The following is a 21,317-nucleotide window of genomic DNA, read 5'->3' as shown; positions in this document are numbered from 1 at the left end:
TGCTGCCTGGCCTCACAGGCTGCCGCTTTGCCTCAGTTAGCATGACAGACCAAACTTTCCCTTGCTCAGAGTGGACAAGACATGATTTGTTCCCCTTTGGCTGTGTCAGTTCTGCAAACTAGATACCAGAGGCTGCAAGCTCAGGAGAGCCTGACTTTCTGGAACACCATTTGTTTGGACAGGCCAAGCCAGTAAGGCTTTTCATCTCTTTAAAGCTCCCAGGGCAGAGAGCATATTTGAGGAATTCCTTTTTTCAAAGTTTTTTTGTTTTTTTTTTTTTTGCCCCTTCCAACATTTTGTTTAAGAGAAAATGAGATGTCTATCTTCTGTTTCCTTATTTTTTTTCAGGAAAGCAAAGGGTTGTTGACTTCCTCCCTCTCCCCTCCCTTCCTTCCTTCTTCCCGAAGGTACTCATCTGAGAAAAAGAGAACGAAGTATTGTTCCTGTTCTCTTTCTTAAGTCATTTGAAACACTGTCCCTGCGAGTTCTTTAAGTTCCCTGCAATCTGTACACAAGACAAGGAGGGAGAGAGAGAGGGAGACAGAGAGGCAAGGGATCAGGTAAAGCACGGGGGCTGCTGCAGCCATTGAGACTCAGGAGCTGGTAAGTTACCCATGCAATCCTTTCTACTTCCATTTCAATGTCCCTGGGATGGATATTGCTGTGGGCATCTTCAACAGAAAATGCTTTACTGGGTGTAATCCTTAATCAAAGTGTACAACTGAAGGATGGCCCAGAATTTAAGCTTATATGTTTTTTTTAAGAGAATACTGATGTTTTGCAGAGCTGAGGCTGGCAGAACTGGGCATAGAATTGCATTGGGCTAAGGAGGACATTGTGTTAAATCTGAATTTTGGCACAGATAAGATGGCCGGGTTAACCAGGAGCCACTGGAGTATGTGATATGTCTCACTGGAGAATTCACTCTTCCTCAGTGCTGTGTCCTGAGAACCTTATCAGGGTGTCTGCTAAGAGCTGTGGTTTGCTCTGGGGATTTTGTTACCCATTGTCTAGATTGAGGTGCCTTCTCTTGTTCTTTTCTTTTCATTCAGCATCCCCCCCAAAGAGAACTGTTAATTTATGATTGTTATTCTGCATCACTGAGGTAGGAGGAAAAAAAGAAGGGAATGTCACTTCGAATTGTACTTCATGGCAGGGGGGCTTATGTGTTCAGGTTCCACATGAGGGTTGAATGTAAATTTATTATCCACTGTCAGTGGAAGATGTCATCTGCCACGCAAAAGAAGGCAAAGATTTTGGGGCATGTAGCTTTAGTTTTGGAAAACAACATGCCATTAAGAGGAAGATTGAGATTGATCGCTTGTGTCAGTAGGAGTGAAAAACCAAGCTAAATGTTGAAAAATATTTACCCTGCGCCTGGTTTTCGAAGCACCAAATAGAATACAGCAAACTAGTCAAGATTACACACACAACTAGTTTTTAAAAGTCTAACTTACTTAATTAAATTCGGCAGAAAGTATAATGTTATGAAGAAATCATCATGGCAAGCCACAAGGAAGCCAAGATCACATTGTCAAAAACAGGCCAGCAAGGTCACTCTGAAAGACTGTGTATATTTACTAATATTAATCATTCAACTCAGAGAGGTGTTGAATGGGTGAAAGACAAAGGACAGGCAGAGGTTTTCTCTTATATTCATTTCTATGAAATTTACTGATTGAAGTCATCTGGGATGTGAAGAGTGTGATAAAAATAGCTGTTCTCTCATTTATAAATTAACTTGGCCAGACTATGCATTAACCACAATCAAGTAATTAATCTTTATTCGAAACCGAGCCATCATCTTAATAAGAATAAGAAAATATGATAGAACTGGACTGTTATGTGGGTTTTGTTCCATTAGTCAGACTTCTTTTTTCTTCTCCTTTTTTTCAAGAGGCTTTCCTTAGGAGCACTATAAAACGAGCAACGGAAAAGAGATGTGATTAGCGTTTGCCTGCTGAGGAGGCAAAATCATGCTAATAACAGTTGGAAGTGTTCTCCAGCTCCCCTACCACCTACACAGCCACCCCATTTCATAGATCTTCAGGTCAAAAGGGAGCCGGGACTGATCAGCTTGGGCAGTTTTTTTATTTTGCATCTTTTATCAGCAAATGTGACACCAGTAGAAAACTTAGGGCTGCGAGTTTTCTTGCTTCTTTCAGTTTCATTTTTCCTTGATAATGTATTTGATTTTATGCCCAATTAGAACAACATCAGAGAACACTCTCTCATTTGGGTTATTGAATAAAAGCATCAGATGCAACACAATATGAAAAAAATGACAGCAGAGTCACACTGACCAAAGACAAGTAAGGCAAAAGGTGGGTATGCCAATGGCGCAGAAAGCAGCCTCGAGCGTGTGTCTCCACTATGGCCCAAGATTAAGGAGCTCAGGATAGATTCTTTTCTTTAAAAGAAAAAATATGTATTCAGTATTTCCATTTGAGTCGTTAAGTCATTGCCATGAGAATATTTGTTGGATACTGGGGGGAAAAAATTAGCTCCCTAATGAAAAAAGCCATTGACTCGTTTAGGCTAGTTGCTACCAATCTGTCTTCACTCAACTCCAAGGAGTGAGTTGCCATTTGTGGAAACTTCCAGTGTGTGATTCTTCTTTGGGGTCATCAGAGGCTCTTCTGTGATAACATTAGGGGAACTCCAGCTTGGAATGAGCCATAATTTGACACACAGAGGTTGCATTAATTAATTTGTGCCCAAACTGTACATATAACTAAATTATAAATTTGTCATATAAATGTTAAATTATGTTAGGATGTGTCCTGTAGGTCTGTGTGCTGGGATGTGAATCAAATGAGAGCAAGCAGAACATCAAAAGCACAGGCTTTGTTGTTATACAAATCTGGGTTTGAATTCCAGCTTTGTTGCTTACTGTGTGACACTTACTTCGGCCAGGTAATTACTCTAAGCCTCAGTTTCCCCTAATGTAAAATTGCATCTACGTTATAATAGAGTTGTTGTGAGGATTAAATAAGATTATTTATGTAACATGATTAACACAAAGCATGGCAAGTAATAGGAGTCAACCAATGTCAGTTGTAATTTTTAAAGTTTTATGTTAATACTTAAGGGTACTGTCTCTTTGGAATGTAGAGAGTAGACTATATCCCCATAATTTGTGTCATTATCCATGATCAATACTATACCAAGGGTCTGTCAGAACAAAAATCATGCCTCATAGCTTTGGAGTTGGGCACACATTGAGTGAAGCTCAATTCTTTTAAAACAAAGGAAAGCAGAGCTTAATATTTTGATGTTCATCTTCACTAATGGCAGAAACGCCAGATTTAGCCTCATTAAAATGCCAGCTGTGTCCAATAGAGGGGAGAGTAGGGAAGAGTTTGTCTTGGGATAAAAGTCTTGAACTTAGATGAATGTTTGAAGAGACTACATGATATTGTAGATATTTCATTCTCCCTTTCACCCACTTCCCCAAGCTCTCGAGCTCTGTGCTCTTGGTGACCTTTTCCCTGGCAGTGGAGGGCTGGAGACTTTTTTTTTGGAGACCATTGTGGCAGTGACTCAGCCAGAGAGAAAAGGACTTGAAGTGACATGTTCTCCCCACAGTGAAGGCTAAGAGATCCCTCTCCTCAAATATTTTAGCGGCAAGCCACTTACTTTATCACCGGTATCACCACTTTGTGTGTGTGTGTGTGTGTGTGTGTGTGTGTGTGTGATCCAACTGCTATTTTTCTCTCACTCTAACCTTTAAAACCTACATCCTGGTTAGTCTGTTAAGTAATAATGATACTTTAACTTAGGTCTTAGTTAAACTTCCCTCTCCATCTTCCAAAAGCAAAACACACAACCACAGCAACAACCAAAATCACCAATAACACAAACCTTTGAGGTTCTTTTGTTAGAATAAGAGGCTCTGATACAATAGAGACTTGTTTGGACAACTTAACCCTCAGAGAGCAATTTGAAGCTGGGTTTTTCTACCCTAATGTGCAAAATGTGTCTTCTAAGGTGGCTTAGAGCAGGAGAACAAAGACCAGTTTGGGAGTCAGAACACTTCTGTTTTGTCCAACCTCTGCTGCCCCCTATACGTGTGACCTGATAGGTTTCTTCACTTGCTTGGACCTCAGTTTTCTCTGTAAAATGATGAGGTTGGACCAAATCAGTGACTCTCAAAGTGGTCTGTGTGTGTGAGTGTGTATCAGAATTCACCTGGGGCTTGTTTACACTCTTCTCCCCGGCCCGCTGCACTGGATGATCTGTGAGATTCTTATGCTGACATCCTGTGATATTCTAAAACAGATGGTCACTGTCTTGCTCTGTCTTCTTCAGGATTGCATTGACATTAAATTAAAACGTATGTTTTAAGAGCCATACTTTTAAGCATAATTCCTTTTCGGCATTTGATGTTCTCTCCAGAAATTAGTTTTGGACGTATCAATTGTTATTCTAGAAGCTGTTAGCATTATGGAGTAAGGAATATGCAACCAATCGGATAAGACTGATGAATGTTCTATAACAACATATGTATCATAAAAGAGCAATTACTTAGAATTATAAATATTGTAATTCTGTATGAATAGCACTCTTCGATTTATGCATTTATATATTATTTGCATCTTACATTAAGATACAAATGCATTCTTTCTTTAATCAAGGAAAACACAGATACTATTTTTTTCTATTCACTTAAAAAAAATATTTGTAGATTCAATCTCTTAAGTTTTTTGGTTTTGTTTTTACCTTTTTACAGTGTGTGTTGTGCTGAGCCTATTTTAGAAGTTAGATCCTTGTCCCTAAGTTAATACTGACATGGAAAGGCAAAAGATTGATAATGGTGTTTGAAAAACCGGCACCCACAAGTCCTGTTAAATCTGCTTTAATCATAAGAAAAATCTGTAGCTTAGAGAAAAATTTCTGATTTCCCTAATTTCATTTCTACCCAAATCTCTTGAATTTTTTTCTCACATGTTTATATGGCTAATAAGTAGAGCAGCACTGAACACAGGTCTCCACCTGACAGAAGCAGAGAGGCAGCAAATATTTTGATGTGCACTCTCAGAAACAGCTAGCCTAATGATGGCTGTTCTTTTTAACCATTCAAATATCAAATACATTTAGATAAAACAATGACATATAGATAAAAGAATAAGATGTCTTCATCAGAAGTTATGTATAATACATAAATTCACTAGACAGTAAGCACCATGAGGACAGGGCCTTTGTTCGTTCACTGCTATATGCCTAGGGCCAAGAATAGTGCATGGCATAAAATAGATGCACAATAAATATTTGTGGAATAGATGACAATAAATAAGTGGGCTATAGAGTGAAATATGCTATCTTAATATAATGCTAAATACAGCAGTTAGTAAGTTGAAAATTAGTCAAAGTTTCTGGGGTTCTGGACAGTGCCAAACTGCCAGCTTGACATGTTTATTCCCACCTGAATTGACTGGAATTATGGCTTGTTCCACCATTACATGCATGGGGCTGTTACATGTATATTAATGTGTCATCTTGGCAAGGAGCCCACCCACTTGCTTATGGGAGATAAACATTTATCAGATACACAGAAATGACTTTGGTTGCATTTTATTTTCCATTTGTTTTCTGGGCAGATGATGGGTTAGCACATCGTTTTTGGCGACAGAGAGAGACAGAGAGAGAGTGGTCATTTGTTTCTCCTTGACTAAAAGAGTTGTGAGCCAGGATTTAGCCTTGTAGGAAATGCTCAGTGCTCTCAGGTTTTTTTATAGGCAGGGCTGTAAATCCAAGTTAAAGGGATGCCACTGAGTTTACACAAACACGAAGGAGTGAATTCAGGGAGGGAAATGTGATATCCTTGTGGCACACAATACCTTTTCCTTTATATAATTAGGCACTGGAGACAGCCAAAATGAACAAATCCTGGACTGAGGCAGTTTTGCACTTATTTGGCAAATTTAAAGTGGTAGATATAAGTATGAATATAACAACATTGGGGTCTTAGGTTTCCATTATCCATAGTAGGAACAGAAAAACCTCTCTTTGTTCACATTGATAAAGCCTGTCTCTTTAGTGCCAAATACCAGGGCCACACAAAGGAATTCTGACCCCTTCTCCTATTTTCCTATGATCTGCTACGGCCCCGCTTTGACCTCATTCTGTGACGGCCACTGGTATTAATGGGAGAATGAGATAACCACAGGATCACCACCACCCGCAACACTTATGGAGGAGTCATGACGATGTTTGGGGACTGCCAAGAACTTTACATACATTATTTCACTTAACCCTCCCATTCTAAGAAGTAGGTGCTTTATTCTCCCCATTTCAGAGATGAGGAAAGGCAACTACCTTGTTTAACAGATAGGCTAGAAAAAGTTAAGTGATTTACTCAAGGTCACTGAATTGATGTTCCTTGTTTGCAGGTTTCTCATTAAGGAGGAAGCAGCTAATAATTATTTTTTTTTAATTAAGTATCCCTTAAGGCAGTGTTCCTCAAGTGTAGTCCAAGAACCAACAGCATGGCATCACCTGGGAGTCTGTTAGAAAAGCGGAATCTCAGACTGCACCCCAGACCCCCTGAATCAGAATCAGCACTTTAACATGATCTCCATATGATTCAGGAGCACATTCAAGTTGGAGCAGCCCTGCCTTAGGGCTTTGATCTGTTGTATACACAGATTGACTTCAGAATGTAGGTCCCTGTTCTACAGAGTCCTTTTTTAAACTTTGAACTTGTCCAAAACAACATAACTCCCTCTTGGATAATGGTGTTACTGGACAAGCCTCAAGTCTATTCAGCTCTGAGCAACATTAGGCATGATTTTTGTGGTCTCACCTAGCAAGTTAACGCCATACCAAGGTACCCTAATAATCTCAGAGAGTAAAGGTCTGGGGTATTGTTTTTCAAGTGTGTTCTGAGAACCAAACATCAGAATCACCTGGGGCCAATAACTAGGCCTTTCCCAGCTCTAATGAATCTGGGGAGGGGCCTAAGGCTCTGACTGTCCCACAGGCTACTGGCTCAAGGTAAGGAAGACCCAGCAGGGGCAGTGACAAGTTTTGGGAACATCATTCCAAAAAGGTGTCCAGCTTTTTCAGCGGTTTGAAAAAATATCTAAAAGCAACAGTATGAGATAGAGTATCTCAGAGCCCTTCTGGGAAGAAGAGGTATGCTGCCAGCTTCTCCCTTTGAATGCTGGAGAATGGGGACAAGAAACCCTGCTACCTGCCTCTGGGAGAAGGTTGGGGGGCGGGTCCCCAGCATCACCGCCAAGGAGCAGATGCCAGCACACACCCCTCACTCTTCCCAGTTCGAAAGAATCCTTAGAGCTTCCTTTGCACTGGGGACTCACCGTTCTCACTTGGAACAGAAATCAAGAGGGGCTATTGTTGGAGGGGTGGGGGAAAGGAAGCAGGGCCGGAAGAGAGTGAGGGAGAGGACCGGAATAACCTCTGGTTTGCTTCAGCCTGGACACAACGCCTGTGCCTGGATGGAGAGGGTGGCTTCTCCCCCTTAATCGAGGCCCTCTGGCCTTCCTCACGGGAAGTGCAGGGAGAGAAAGAACTCTGCGTTTTCAACGCTGTTTTATGGAACACCCACCACAAAAGCCACTGCTTGTCTCTTACTGTTTTTCTAATTCAGGCAGTTTTCTTCCCCACAGCATAGTGGAGCTCCCTCCCCTCCCCTCCACCCGTAATAGCTTTTTCAGTTAAAAAAATGTACAGAGGGGGATCTTTCAGCATTATCCTGAAAAATGTATGCATTGAAAACTTTTAAGGAGCACCATACTTAACCCATCAAGGTGGGGTTCCTGAGCTACTAGAACTTGAACTCTTAGGGGGAAGGACATGCAAAAAGTTCTACAAGGTTACTCCTAGGTATATCCAGAATCCTGCCTCCTACCGGATTTTTTAAGAGTTGGGGGGAATTCCCTGGCGGTCCAGTGGTTAGGACTCTGCGCTCTCATGCAGTGCAGCCAAAAAAAAAAAACAAGAGAGAGAGAGAGAGTTGGGCAAGCACCATCTTTCTTAACACTCAGGAGATATTCAGTATGTAATGCAGCAAGCAAGTCGGCGTCTCCTCCAACATCATCCACAGCTCTCCTGCATCCCAGTCACGTCAGCACAATCCCCTGTCTCTGGGTCCCCAGGGATGGAGAGTTCTTATCTCCTAGCTGTAGCCTGAGTCGTGAGTCTTAGAGAGGATGTTGGAGAAGGAGTGGAGAGCCTAGTGTTTGGAAAAGAAGGTGCAGCTCAATATTACATCATTTTGGTTTGTCTTTACAACCTTTAAGTGCTCAGGTGTTCTACACTTTACACTGGCTCCTTGTGCTCTCTCTGAGCCTCCTAGGAGAGGAATTTCGGCATCACATATTCAGTACCTGCAGTCAGGAAGGACGTTCTGCTGTAAGCAAATCCTATCCCAGAAGGATTAGGACATAAAGTGCTAAATTTATTTGCTTTACAACCAATATGGATTTTTGGGGAGGGGGAGTTGGTTTACTTAATAGTGTGTTATCTCTCCTGTACATGGCACATGTGCCTTACACATGTGTGTATAAACACACAGGCACACACACACACACACACACACACACACACAGACTATCCAAAATCATTGGCTGTTATGGAAGGAAACTGTGGATTAGCCCCAAACTGTTTATTTGACTCAAGAATGTAGTATCTGATTCTCAGTCCCCTATACTTTCAAACAGATTTACTATCGTAATTATATTTTTCTTAGCTATAATAAAAAAAAGAGCTTGAATTTTGTTAGTTAGTGGCAGTAGGGGAGAAGGTGAGAGAGGACTTAAGTGTTATTGCAAGAAATTCGTAAAGGGTTCCATTCACTTATTGTGTGTTGTTTTGAAAATGTAAGTAATGCAGAAGAGAAGGCTAAACTTGGAGTCAGAGATAGAGGCTTGAGTGTGCTCGCTGACACATGAATAGAAGGCAAGTCAGTGAACCCAAAAGCATATGGAAATTTAGTATATGACAAAAATAGCATTGCATATCAGAGAGGAAAGTTGGATTATGTAGTTAATGGTGTTGGGACACCTAGGTAGCTATTTGGGAAAAAACAAACATATCTCTTCTTTATTTCTTAAGTTAAAATTCCAGATAGATCAGAGATTTAAAATGTTAAAAATAAAAGCATAAAAATAATAGGAAACTGGCAGATTTATTTTTTTTGAATCGCAGGGTAGGAAAAGTCTTTCTAGTTTTATCTAGAAGCCTTAACATTTATTATACATTAAAATTAAAAAGCTTCTATAGGGCCCAAACTCAATAAGCAAGGTCAAAAGGGCAAACAAAAAACTGGGGGAAACATTTTAAACATGTATCACAAAGAACTTAATATGACCAGAAAATGGACAAATGACATGAAACACATTTCACATAAAATGAAACATATTTGGTTCTTAAACATGTAAAAAATAAAACATACTCAATCTACTTCATAAAAATGGATGCAAATTAAAACTATGAGATACCATTTTTTACCTACTTGATGAAACAAAAGATAAAACATTTATTAGCATATTTGTTTCTGGGGATCTGGAGAGTACTGTCATATATCGATGGTAGAATAGTGAATTAGTAAAACTTTAGAGAGCAATTTGTGAGTGTCTATCAAAGTGTAAAAGTGACTCCTCTTGGAAATTATATTACAAATATACTTGTAAGATGTAAAAAGACATACCTACAATGCAAGACAAGAAAAAAAAAAACAGATGAGGTATAGCATAATTGTCCAATAAGGGATTGGCTCAATTAAGTACAGTACATATATATAATGAAAATGCTTCTGATTTTAAATTCCGTGCTCTGATAATTTCTTTAAGGATGATCATTTCACATCCATCTACATTCCTCTTGTCCTTTCCCTGCCCGCATGTCACTAAACGCCACATACAAAGCCACAACCAATGGCTTTGTTCCTTCTCCTTCAGTTGACTCTCAAATCATAGGGTCCCCATTCCCTTGGCAACATGTAAAATATGGGTGTCAACCAGGGTGAGAAAGCAGGCCAGAAAGCCGAGTTTGAGAGGGGGAGTGGCAAGGCAGTATAGAGGAGTGGTTACAACCCATGTTCTGGGGGCAGCTGCTTGAGATCAAGTCCCCATCCACTCGCTTGCCAGCGGTGTGATCATGAGTAGTTTAATTTCTTCATCTGCATGACAGGCATAAAATAGCACCATCCTCTTAGGGTTTGTTGTGAGGATTAAGAGTGATAATCCATGCAACTGCTTAGCACAGTGCCTGCCTTATGGTAGTATTCAATAAATGTTAGCCCTTTTAATTATTTATCTGAACTCTCCCTGCTCATGGGATCTGGAGCTTTCCTGGGGAAGTGGGGAAGAGAAGCATCTAAGTCATCAAGCTGTGTACTCATTAGCACCATGAACTGAGAGTCCTGGGGTGATTCAAAGGCTTTTTTTCCCCCAATCCAACAACACAAAGGGAGAGACTGGAGTAATTTCTGCTGCCTCCAAGCTAGAATCATTGAGGGAACCTACTTCCACAATTCTATCCCCTGGAGTCAATTATATCCTGAAAATGTGATAAATGCAGGCTGGAAAATTGCAAGATTGTGACATTATGTTGGGGGTTGAGCCAGTTAAATTAATCAGCAAGTTTCAATTTGTATGAAAAATGTTCCTTAAATTACATTTGGATCAAAATATCATCAAATATTAATATTAGGGCCATTGTATAACTTCCTCCCCATGGTAGTCATTTAATAAATACGAGTTGCACCGTCAAACCAAACCAAACCAGGCCAAAACTCTTCCATCACCATGACGTGCATATGCCCGTGTCTCCCAGCTTCGGTCTCAGTGCAGCCCAGCAAGGGATGTATCTGTGCGTCCCTGTAACTTCAAGTGTCTCAGCCATAGATAGCAGCCCTCCAGCAAAAACAATAAAAAATATTTGACGGCTTTTAAGTGAATTGAATTTCCCCTCTGTGTGTAAGGTGATAGTGAACCCTCTTTGCATACACTCACTGCCTTATATATTATCAGATCACATTCTAGAACTAGATTCCAGAAGGCATAGTTTAGCTTAGTGGGTTGCCCTGCCTACTAATTCTTTCATGTGTGTCTGTTCTCTCTAACTACATTGGAACCATATTTGTCAGAGGCTGTTTTTAACTATTTTTGTACTCTCTCAGACAAGAGCCCTCCAAATTCTTGTTGGTCTCACATTAAAGCTCTTATTATCCCCACTTTAGAGATGAGTAAACCGAGACTCAGAGAAGATAGGCGATTCGGCAGAAGTCATAAGTTCTGTGAATCTCCAGGGTCTGCGGAGTTATTGCAAGGAGTCAAGGGGTCTGTATTTGGATGTCAAGTACCTACTGTTTGCACACTGACTAAATAATGTTTTGAAAGTACACTCTGCTTTCAAATCTTGTTATATAGTGGTAATTAATAAAATATAAATTAATTTCAAATGTTGCTGAATTAAAAATAGCTTTTGGTTATTTTGTATTTTTTCAAACTTTCTGGGGATTTGCAAAATGGGTTTATTTATTTATTTATTTATGAAATTTACAAAGGGAATCATGCTGAAAAACCTGGGAATCACTGTCTGTAGACCAAAGCTGGTGTTCACTAATAAATTACAGGGTGGTATTTTGAATAATCTAGGTCTTCTGGTGGCAGTGAGATTTTCCACTCTTAAACTGCTACTTATACCTATATTTGATAGAAAGTGTCTGGAAATAGTCATCATTATTGTTTAATTTCTTCCTTCGTCTAACAACTGTCTCCCTAAAGATTCCTTTCTGACCTGCGTGACATTGGGCAATCTCCTTAACCTATTTGCGTACTAGTTTCCTTATTGGCAAAATGGGGAAAAGGGTAGAGCCTACCTCATAGGGTGCTGTGACGGTCACGTGAGTTAATGCACGTGATGCCTTAACACATTCTTGTCACATAGGAAACAGCAAATGTGGTCTTGTTGTGTTAGGCACCACTTGCTGCTGCTTTTTGTCACGTAGTTGGAACTTGATAGACATTTGGGGGATAAATTAATGAATAAGTGAAAATGTGGAATAGGAAGAAAGGGCAGTTCTAGATATGTAATTCCTCATCTACATTTCCTTAGTCACAGGCAGGCAGTTAGGACAGCGGCTTTTATGCAGATGCTGTGTTTGGGAGTATTTGCTTCAATGAGCTCAAGCTAGAGAGACGATGTTTCTATATCTTCTGGTCCAGTAGCTGTTACAAATCTATCAACCTTATGCATTAGATTCATCAAAATATGCATTTAATAGATCAGGTAGGAAGAGTTTGGGCTTGGAGCAGATGTCAAGTACAGGCTTTATTCCTCCTTAGAAACTATAAGAGGAAACAAGACCAGTAAACCATCTAGATAGGAGGAGAGAAGCAATGCTTTCTTGCCACAAACCAAAATGCTGAGGATCACAGTTATGAGAGGGTCAAAGGAAGTCAGAATGACCTTTCATAGCAGGCTCAATGTTTATCTAGCTTAAAATTTCACTTCCAGATCATCCCATGGATAGTTATTTAGCTTTATGCCATGAACAACCTTTGAGCCCGAGAGAAACTTTTTTTTTTTCAGTGTTTGCAAAGTGAGGTGTTTAAGGTAGAAGAAAAGAACCCGTTGCTAGACTTTTAAAAATGGGCTTCCCTGAGTGTCACTACTGCCTGACATAATTGTTTCTAACAAAGGTCTCAGGCTGATGGGCCAGTGAAGATATAATCAGCTTCTCCAAACCGGCTGCTTTTCCCAAGACCAGGCAGTAATAATCCTAGCAGCTACTCATCGTTGGCTGTACCACGTGGGCAAGGCTCTGTGCTGGTGCTGTGGGCACTACATGAATAAAACCCAATTCGAGCTTTCCAGAAGTTTCCAGTAAATTAATGGTTATACTGAATGGAGGTGAATATGCTTCCCTGTCACCTCCATCCATTGACACTGTTTCTACTCACTGGGACCACACAAAACAAATCCAGTCCTTCCAAGTAGCAGCCCTTTGACGCATTCAAGTAGAAGCTATCAAGTCCCCAGACCTCCAACACACCTCCTTCTTAACACTCCAGGTTCCGTCAGCCATCTCAGTAAGGTGTGGTTTTGCATCTCCTCACCAGCAGGTTGCACTCCTCTGTGTGCTCTCCAGTGGGTCCCTGTCCGTAAGGTTTGACCCAGAATGCGCCGCCCCCCCCCCATCCCAATGGTTTGGCCAGTGCATAGTAGAGAGAGGGGCTCTCTGAGGCCCATTTTCAGAGCTGCAGCAATTGCTGAGATTTTTCCCTCAAAATGTCCAGATGAAAAGGCCTGCAGTAACAAACTAGCAACTTGGAATGAGCATTGTTTATTTGTCTTGTTATTTTTCTAGATCTCTAGCCCTAATCTTGTTTCAGGTCTTCCTCCTTCCTCTTTACAACCATGGGAATCTCTTCTTACTAGTATTGCTAGGAAGCCAAAAATACTAGTATAGTTATATTTATTGAGTGCTTTTTTTTCGGTCAAGTGTTTTGTATATCCTATTTTATGAAATCTCATAATTAACCCCGTGAGGTGGTTTTCTTTTTTTTGTTTGTTTCAAGATGAGGAACCTGAGGCTCAGAGATTAAGTAACTGGTCACAGTTGGTAGGTGAAAGACCTACAGTTCAAACCCTGGGCTGCCTAACTTCTCAGTTTATGCTCCTTCTACCTCACTCAGCCTCTCTGTGATATAGCACATTGGAACATTCCTAGCGCTTTATCTGACCATACTGGGTGCTCAATAAATGTTAGTTTCCCTTTCTCTTATCAGCCTTTCTCGTCCTCCAACTAATGCAACCTAAAAATGAGGAAGAAGGTTGTGAGTTGCCAAAAGTATGTGCCAGACCCCTGAGGTGGCCGTGCGACATCAGTTCCAACATGATGTGCCTTTAGCCGTCTAAGCTCCTTCCAAGGAGCTGTGGGCCAGCTCTAAAGGGCCCCTGTTAATCTACTAGCCAACTAGCTTACTATTGAGGGATGTCTAGCGGTTCTTTCTAACCAATCCGCACCCCTTAGAGCTTCCTCCTCCTCCAATAATTCTATTCATTCCCCAAACTTCAAGTAAATTCAGAGTATCTTCAGAGCCACCAGCACCTCAAACCTAGTCCTGCCTTCTTTGGAACTTCGGATCTGTAAATCAGGGCAAGATGTAGGCAGCAAGTGCCATCTCAGGATGAGCTTCTCTTTGGCTCCTTCTACTCTCACTGGGGTCCTTTATGCCCCTTTGAGAGCTCTCTAATGTAGCACCGTCAGCAACTATCATACTCAAGTTCAGTAGTTCTCAACTGGGGACAGTAGAGTTCCAAATGCCCCGGAGGCATTTGGAAACAGGGAGATTATCACAATGACCAAGGGGCGCTATTGGCATCTAGTGGTTGGGGTTGGGCAGGGATGGTAAAGTTCTGCTGTGAACCCACACAAAATAGCAATAGTGTCCGCTCCCCTTGAGAAAGTCAGGACCATGACTTTTCTCACCATTGTCTATCCATGCCCAGCACAGCACCTATCCTTCCACAGATGCTTAATACAAATCTCTGAATGAATGTTCTCCTTTGTCACCTTTCCTGTTTTTCTGCATGTCTCTTCTCTCACTGGAGGTTCTGAAATAGAGCTGTCTTGCTTGCCTCTAATTTCTGGAAGTGACTGCAAAAGTGGAGGACTTATTAAGATCTGTCTCATATATATTCTCTTCCTCTTTCCTTCTCTTATGCTCGAAATTTTCAACAGTTTAGAGAACCACGGCCCTAATGAATGCCTTCTAAATTGATCAATAAACATTTACCCTTTGAATAGGTCTCAAAGACATGGCTTTCTAGGGTAAATTTAGGTAGGAAATTTTTCCCTCCAACGTGGAGCTAAACACCCTAAAAAAAGTATTAGGTTGATGGCCTAATTCAATGAGTTGTTAATGATTAAGTCTAAGTGATTTGGCTAAAGCAGCAGCAGTGGCCCATTGGCTTCCCCTCTCAGACCCATGAAGCTACAGCCTGGATTGGGTAGAGGAAGGGAGAGGCCTCTTAAGAAGCCAGTGAGGAAAAAGCTAAAAGTTTGAGGTCTGACCATCTTCATCATTCTTACTGAAATGTCATAAAAGCAGGTACTAAGTAGATCAAGGACTCCACCTCCCTCCAGGACAGATAGCCTGTTAAAGGAGAGTCAGAACTGGATCCCCATGAAAGGTCTGTGCTCCCAGCTCCGTGATAGAGGCATGTTGCTGTCGGGTGGAGCATTCTCTGTGGTTGGAAATTTTCAGAGTTCACTGGTTTTACTTTCTGGCTGATTTCCTTGATAAGACACTTAGCTCCTTTCTCTTTTATAAATTTCAGAGAGGAGGTTCTCTTCCCATCATGGGAATTCCCAACTCTGCTCCACTCAAGGGCTCTCTCGTTTTCTTAAAGTGTATGAAGGAATACTTTTAAAAGTCTTAAAATGAAGATTATTTTCATTCTTCTCAAATTGAAAACAACCATCTGAAGAGCAGCATAGCTCAGGGCTGATAAAGAAGGGCTGGGAAGGATCACAAAGCAGAGAAATTTAAATTTAGTAAGGGAGGAAAGAACTAGCATTTATTTAGCACTTGCTATGTGCCATGCACGTACAGAGCAATAGTAACAACTATTAGGTATCTCATTTTAGTCTTTCCCCAGATCCATGAAGTAGTGTATTAGTCAGGATAGACTAGGTAATGTTTCAGTGACGAGCACACTCTAAATCCCCACGGCTTAAAAAATAAAGAAAAAAGAAAGAAAACAAGGATTTATATCTCCCTTCCATTACATATCCATTTCATAAATAAACAATGGCTTTGACCCAGGTCACCTTAGCTTTAGGACCTAGGCTGACAGAAGAGCTATACTGGAAATGTTTCAGGTTGCTATGGTAGAGGGAAAGAAAATTATGGGAACCATGGACTGATTCTCAAAGATTCCACAAGGAAATGACATGTCACTTGTACTCGCATTTTGTTGGCCAAAGCAAGTCACATGGCCATGCCTACAAGTAAAGGGAATAGGGACGTGCAATCTGACTATGTGCTCAGAAGAAGAGCTAGAAATATTTGATAAAGTGTTATTATCCTGTTATTACAGTTAAGAAAAGGGAGGCTTAGGAAAGTTAGTAGGTGGGGGAGCTGGGATTCTGACTGTGTCCTGAGCTCTTTGCTCTTCTATAACAAGTGCATTCTACAGGCACGTTACATACATGGTGCTATACCTTATCTCCACGTGCTGTGATGAGCTTAAGTATCCTTGGGGCTTGAGAGTATGTGCACCTCAGTATGGACAGGTTAAAGCCAAATCCAAGTAATCGTGGCTTAGCCTTTATTTCACATATTTCCATTCTCTTTAAAGGTCTTCAACACATTCAGTGTGAAATCAGTTTGTAATAGAAATTTCATCCTTGAACACATGCCAGATTTTTCTTTTTAATCATAGTCTCAGGTATGATAAGTTTCCTTGCTTATTTCTTTTATTTGTTGAATAATGAGAAAAAGGCCACTCTGCCCTCAGTTTGGTAAGGCTGCTGCCTGGTGGATGTTCAAGATCCAGAGGAAAGGATCCCCAACTTCCCTCCATCACCTTCCAGACAGTCCCCAGAAAAAAACATTCCTTGCTCAAAGGCACAGTAAAATAACAAGACTGATTCTACCAGCCCTTAGAAAATCAATCCTGATATTTCACCTCCATGGAGCTCAGAGGAAGTGCCGTGTTATATCAGTTCTTCTTAGACTTTTCTAATCCAAGTACTGCTAATGGTAGAGAAAAATCTAGAAAAGAAATCCTAAGTAATCTGCTTAGGTAGAATTTCAGCCTTTAACCTGTCCTAGTTTTTGCATTCTGCTCCATAACATATCCATATTGGTTTGCATTTAAAATGTTTTAAATTACTCACCACTAAAACTGATAAGCCAGAAAGATATTATACAACTTATTCTTTGGTTTTCTCCACCCATTGGAACTTGACTTCAAGCCTTCGTAATCTGTTAATGACAATACGCTTATCTCCTGAAAGTAGGTCCCAGAGAAACAGGGATAAGGGTAACTGTCAGGTTGGGGATATGGTGGGTTCCTCCTGGCAGCTGGAGTATCCCAGACCCAACAGAGAATAAAGACGAGGAAGAGGAGGAGGGGTAGGGGTTGGGGACAAAGAAGAAGAGGAACATGGAATGGTATCTGGAGACATGGAGGAGCTAGTACAGCCAAGAAAGAACTCCAAACATGGCCTTAAAAAAACACACAGAAAGAACTCAAAACTAATTTACTGATCATGACAGTTGCTAAATAACTACAATTTTTATTAGTTATATTTTCCTCAGCTATTAAAAAAGACAAAGTACTTTGTCCAAAGCACAGCTAGTTGTGGCCTTAGGCAAATTAACCTTGCTGGGTTCTCAGCCATAAAGCATGAACTCGAATGCTGCTCAGCTTAATAGAGTGTAAAGTTTGCAAAACTCTTTGAAGACAGAGAGTACAATTTAAGTATTACGTGTTATTAAATAAAATGCCTATTTAGGAAAGGAAGTCTCTATTAACGTTACCTTAACTAGTAGTCAACACCCAGGAGAGCTCCTTGTCAAAATTTTTATGACAGAAGGGATCCAGGTGTCCATCACTTAAAATGGAAAATCAAAGAACAAAGAAACAAGCCCAGGCAGTAACGAATGGAATGCACCATTAAGGCATTGGCTTGGTTCAGAGATAGATTCCTGAGCTAAAGAAGGCCTCATTTACTGGAATGGAAAAATATAGGGCCAGGAAATTGCTCAGAGGTCTCCTGTCTTTTCCTGTGCACATGGAGATGCACTATGTGTTGGCTACTGTTTTGGATCAGAATCTCAGTTTTAGAAATAGCCTGAGTTGTGTCCTTGGAAAGGGAGACGGTTGTGTGGTATATTTGTGTGTGGTGGGGTGGAGGAGGGGGAGGTGGAGAGGATGTTGCGGGGAGCCATTTAGACGCTCTCTGGAACCATATTGCTTCCTTGGCCTCACAGACAGTTACCAGAACTGAGCTAGGACATTGGGCAGCTGACCTGGGCTTAGAGAGCCTCCAAGTCTCCTGAACTAGCTCTGAGGTAGAGCCAAGCTGGCCCTGCTGACAACACAGGCCAGTTCTGCCTGGTCACGCTGGATGGCTGGGTGCAAGCCTGCCTGTTTTTCAACAGACATTTATCCGGCAACAACCCCTTGATAGACAGTGTTTTAGGCACCTCTTGTTAGACAGTGTTTTAGGCACTTTAGAGAGATCTGATAGACAGATCTCTCTAAATGTAGAGATCTGAGAGGTATTTTGAAGGTAGAACTTGCTTTTAGATTGGCCATGAGTTAGGGGATATAACAGGAAACAGAAGACAAACATCCCTGTCCTCTTGGAGCCTGCCTTCTAGTAGAGGGAAGTGGACAATGAATAAAATAAATAAGTTATATAATATGTTAGAAGACATGGAGAAAAATAAACAAGGGGGCTTCCTTAGTGGCGCAGTGGTTAAGACTCTGCCTGGCGGGGCTTCCCTGGTGGCGCAGTGGTTGAGAACCTGCCTGGTGGGTTCGAGCCCTGGTCTGGGAAGATCCCACATGCCGCAGAGCAACTGGGCCCGTGAGCCACAATTACTGAGCCTGTGCGTCTGGAGCCTGTGCTCCGCAACAAGAGAGGCTGTGATAGTGAGAGGCCCACGCACCGCGATGAAGAGTGGCGCCCACTTGCCGCAACTAGAGAAAGCCCTCGCACAGAAACGAAGACCCAACACAGCCATAAATTAATTAATTAATTAAAAAAAAAAAAGAAAAGAATCTGCCTGGCAATGCACGGGACACGGGTTCGAGCCCTGGACCGGGAAGATCCCACATGCCACGGAACAACTAAGCCCGTGCACCACAACTACTGAGCCTGTGCGCTAGAGCCTGTGCTCCACAACAAGAGAAGCCACCGCAATGAGAAGCCCACGCACCACAACTAAGAGTAACCCCTACTCTCCGCAACTAGAGAAAGCCTGTGTGCAGCAACGAAGACCCAATACAGCCAAAAAATAAATAAATTAAAAAAAAAAAAAGAATAAAACAAGGAAGGAGAAAGAATAGGGAGTGCAGGGGTGGGGAGCAGGGCGGGGTTGGGGTGGCCTCGTTGAAAAGGTGATATTGAACAAAAACTTGAAGGAGGCAAAGAGAGAATCATGTAGGTATCCAGAGGAAGGGCTGTCCAGGTAGAAAGGGCAGCAGGTGCAAAGGCCCTGAGGCGGGAGAAAGCCTGGTGTGTGTGAGAAAACCCAGAGGTCATTGGGATTGGAGTGGAGTAAGCCAGGGAGAGTGTGGTAGGGTATGAGGTCAGTGGGGTAACGACATCATGGAGATACTTGCAGACCACAGGGTGGATTCTGGCTGTACTCTAAAATAGAAGATTGTTGGAGAGTTTTAGGCAGGAGAGTGAGAAGATCTGACTTACACTTTAATATAATCAGTTTGACTATTGTGTTGAGTAGGCTACAAGGAACCAAATGTGGAAGTAAGGAGAAGAGTTAAGAGGCTATTATAAAACAATTTTCCATTATTTCAGAGTAAAGCTCAAAGTTCCTAGAAGAAACCTGTGGCTTGGACCACGGTAGAGGCAGTGGAGGTGGTGAGAAGTGGCTGGATTATGGATAGACACTGAAAATAGAGCCCATAGAATTTGCTAATCCATAACTGGGGTACTCAGGTAGTCTGTCCAGGAATAAGTTAACGAGCTGTGAAGGAATGGTGATGAGGGGTGTTCCTCTCCACTCAAGAGTAGTAAAGAAAGAAGAGCCAGGATTCTGTTTTTTTTTAAATTTATTTATTTTTGGCTGCGTTGGGTCTTTTTTGCTGTGCACGGGCTTTCTCTAGTTGCGGCGAGCAGGGGCTACCTTTCATTGTGGCGCACAGGCTTCTCATTGCAGTGGCTTCTCTTGTTGTGGAGCACGGGCTCTAGGTGCACAGGCTTCAGTAGTTGCAGCACGCAGGCTTCAGTAGTTGTGGCTCACGGGCTCTTGAGCGCAGGCCCAGTAGTTATGAGCTCTCAACCACTGAGCCACCAGGGAAGCCCAAGACAGGATTCTTGTTGGTACAACCACCTCACCTTTCTTCCTTTGTCCTTCCTGTTAATTGAGGGCCTATTATGTGCCAGGAACTGTGCTGGGATATAGTAGTGAATGTGAACTAATGGGATCACTGCAGTTATGGAGCAAACAATTTACAAAGGGAGTTAGACATTAAGTGAATAATCACACAAATAAGTGAAAATGACCACTCTGATCTGTGCTGAGTGTTGAAATTAGTATACCTGCCCTGGTCAGGAAGTGCTGAGGAAGGGATGCTTTGAACTGGATCTGAATAAATATGTATTGATTAGACAAAGGTAGATAGAGGGAGGGGAAGAGTTTTCAGGCAATAGGAATGAAATGTATGGAGATTCTGAAAGGAGGGGCAGCACGGTATGGATGAGGAACTGAGAGAAGGCCAATATGAGTAAAATGCAGAGAGCTTGGGGAACATGGTCAAGATGCAGCCGAAGAAATGGATCAGACCATGCTGGGCTTGAAGGCCATGTTCAGATCTTGAATTTTATCCTGAAATAAATGGGCAGCTACTGGAGGCCTTCAAGGAGGGGAATGACATGGTCATATGTGCTCTCTGAGAAGCCACTGCACTGCTTCGTGGAGAATGGATTACAAGAGTGGAGTAAGAATGGTGTGGAAGACTAATTATGAGACAAACGCCGCAGCTAAGGTGAGATCGTGGTTGCTTGGACCAGGCAGTTGGTTGGGGAGGTCACGATGAGGATAAATGTAGAGATCTGAGACGTATTTTGAAAGTAGAACTTGCTTTTAGATTGGCCATGAGGGTTGATGGAGGGAGAGTTCAAGAATAATTCCTAGTGCTTTGTTTAAAATACTTGCACAAGTGGATGTATGACTCTCCTACTTGTAGAACTCACCTACTTATATTAGGCAACGCCATGGGAAGTTAGAAGTTTTATTTTTCTACAAATATTTAAAAATAAGATTTACTGTAGGGTGGTTTAGTTAGTTTCCAGCCTTAGTGGTAAGAGATGGATAGGATAGGTGACCTCCCCCAGCCCTCTCCAGCCCCAAGGCCTGGTTGTGTAATGAGTTGATGGAATCCTGCCTGGATCAAAAACACAATCTCTAAACCAGCATTGTCCAATAGAAACATAATAGAATGTAAGACACAAATGTAATTTTATATTTTCTAGTAGCCATATTAAAAAAGTAAAAAGAAACAGGTGAACTTAATTTGAACAAATCTATTTTATTTAACCCAATAACTCAAAAATGTTATTTTAACATTAATCAATAAAA

The 21,317-nt window shown here is 41.5% G+C and overlaps 1 protein-coding gene across 1 annotated transcript in view; it reads left to right on the top strand.

The window, feature by feature from the left end:
• Window positions 1–480: 480 nt before the first annotated feature.
• The window catches only part of ZNF366 (zinc finger protein 366), a 63,821-nt gene continuing 42,984 nt past the window's right edge, over window positions 481–21,317 (top strand). The window contains exon 1 of the mRNA XM_068535488.1: window positions 481–603. The gene's annotated coding sequence lies outside the window, so the exon portion shown is untranslated. The remainder of the gene's footprint in view (window positions 604–21,317) is intronic.

Source organism: Eschrichtius robustus, chromosome 2 (assembly GCF_028021215.1).
Source record: "Eschrichtius robustus isolate mEscRob2 chromosome 2, mEscRob2.pri, whole genome shotgun sequence".
NCBI lineage: Eukaryota > Metazoa > Chordata > Mammalia > Artiodactyla > Eschrichtiidae > Eschrichtius > Eschrichtius robustus.
This window is presented reverse-complemented; position numbering and strand designations above follow the sequence as displayed.